This window comes from Drosophila navojoa, chromosome X (genome assembly GCF_054131105.1).
Source record: "Drosophila navojoa isolate 15081-1374.11 chromosome X, UAZ_NAV_1.0, whole genome shotgun sequence".
NCBI classification, from domain to species: Eukaryota; Metazoa; Arthropoda; class Insecta; order Diptera; family Drosophilidae; genus Drosophila; species Drosophila navojoa.
In genome coordinates this window covers 33,392,576-33,395,133 of record NC_142895.1, presented here as the reverse complement: position 1 = coordinate 33,395,133, position 2,558 = coordinate 33,392,576, and positions in this window count along the sequence as shown.

The following is a 2,558-nucleotide window of genomic DNA, read 5'->3' as shown; positions in this document are numbered from 1 at the left end:
CAACGAAAGTGCGAGACGAAAATGAGCAAAAAAACTGTAACACACTAACGGCGCCAAAGAAAACTTGGATTATGCGAGGCAATTTTGAATTTTTTTTTTTGCATATCAAAGGTCAATTACATTATGCACCTTATTTTATTTTTGTTTTTAAATTTCAATTTTAAACAAGCTCAACACAATGTACATAGGCGTAGATTGTACATAAATTAATATTTTGTATGTCTCAAGTAATGCATTTATTTATTTATCGCTTGCATTACTTGGTCATCTATGTGCTCTATGTATTTATGTACTTCCCTGATTATCCACAAAATCCATAATCCAGAGAGTGTCCACCCGGGGGCGCCAAAAATGTCCTTCCAAAAGGGGTCTGGTCCTCCAATGGGCCAGTGTAAAATATATTTATATAAAAAAAAGTGTAGACAGCAACTTGCGGTCTCTCTGAATATGTTTGCTGGCACCGGTGTTCAATTCTGTACTACTTTATTAAAGTTAACATTAACGCAAGCGCAGCTTGCCCAGTAGAGAGCGCACCTAAGCGCGAGCAGCGGGAGAGCGATTGAGTGGTGAGCGACACTCCCGTGCTAGCGCGTACAACAACAACTACTTTACAGTGGTTTCATTTCCATTCTTAGACTATACAATTTTAATAATTCAATTTTTTCATTATTTTCTAATTCTATTACTAAAGAGGGCATATATCCAAATGCCTCAACAACCATTATACCCTGATTTCCCATTTTCAATGGGTTCAGGGTATAAAAACGAGAGTCAAATTAAATTAAAAAAAGCCTAAACAAAGTACAGGATATGATATCAATAGTAACACCGACCCGATGGGTGTATTTTATTTGCCCGTCCGGCCAGCTATGCCCACGTGTCACAGCCAAATATGGTCAGTGAAACTAATGATGCTATAAAAAGAGAGTGTTAGTAAGAAAACTTAGAAAAAAAAATATTAAATGTAGATTTATTAACTATATCTAACACGATAAAATAATAAATAATTCTTAAAACAAAAATAAAAACAAAAATAATAAAAAGAAAAAGAGTAAAGGAAGAGCACAGAATCGAATATAGGATAGAATTGAGAAATCACTGCACAACATTGACAACGAAAATGTATACCAATGCTTATGCCTGGGCATAAGCTAAAAGCAAAATTTTTATTTTGCTGCGGAGACCATACAATGATGGTACAAATATGAAGATTAAAATCTAGCTTACAATCAAAGGAAACACCAAGACTGTATGGATGCGTCGTAAGAAAATATTGCTAATTTTATAATCAACAATTAGAGGAACGGTACGACTGAAGGTCATTGTCATACACTTTGAGCAATTTAAGTCCAGCTGGTTTGCCACACACCAGAGTTGAAATGCATTTAGGTCATCTGGAAGGTGATGATGTCCATTTGCACTGGAGTATGGAAGGCAAAGTTTTACATTACCAGTATACATACGTTTGGTAAATTTTAACATAAACCAAAATTGTATAAAATGTATATTAATATACATTTTAAATTTGGATTTTTTTAAGTGATCTTCGATAAGGTTTTTTATCGATAAAAAAGTATCGGAATGAGTTATCGTTTTTTAGTGATAAGCTCGATATGCGCGCGATATAAACGGACATTTTAAAAAGTCTCTAGCTCCTATATCTTCTGAAAACGACGCGTTCAAACATACGGACAGACGGACGGACAGACAGACAGGGCTAAATAGACTCAGCTCGTCGTCCTGATCAAGAATATATATACTTTGTGCCTGTTACATACATTTCAACAGAACCATTATGCCCTGATTTCCCATTTTCAATGGGTTCAGGGTATAAAAATTGAAAAGAGTAATGGACCCAAATGGCTACCCTGAGGTACACCACACGAAACAAAGATAACTTTAGACATAGCTGTTCTGAGCAAGACTCTTTGGGTTCTACCAATTAAATAGGATGAAATCCAAGATACAAGTCTAGGTAAAAATCCTAAGCGTTCAAGCTTAAGAATTAGTATGGGATGATGTACTGATGTACTGAAGTCAGTATAAATAACATCCGTTTGCATTTTTTTAGAAAAACTGTCATTGATAAGCAAAATAAACTCAAGTAAATTAGTGGACGTTGATCGATTTTCAACAAAACCATGTTGAGATGGTTGAAAAAACGATTTCCAAATATGCTGCAAGGCCGACGCTATAATTTTCTCAAATAACTTCGGATGGCAGATAATTTTGCAATACCTCTATAGTTGGAAATATCAGATCTTCCGCCTTTTTTATGTAAGGGAATGATGTAAGATTTTTTCCAAATTGAAGGGAACACAGCAGTATCCAAGGACAAGCTAAACAATTTTAGTAATTGTTGTAAGGTTACATTAATTTTTCAGCCGGGTTCAGAGTCTCAGTCTGCCCAGGGCCATAACTTACAAGAAATTTGTAAGTTAATACGGGACATACAGAGTTAGAGAAATGGGAGAGGGGGAAGGTATGAGTTCGAGGTGACCACGTGGGACACATCTTGCCGGCCACAGAGCGATAGTAACTAACTACTAATGAGTACA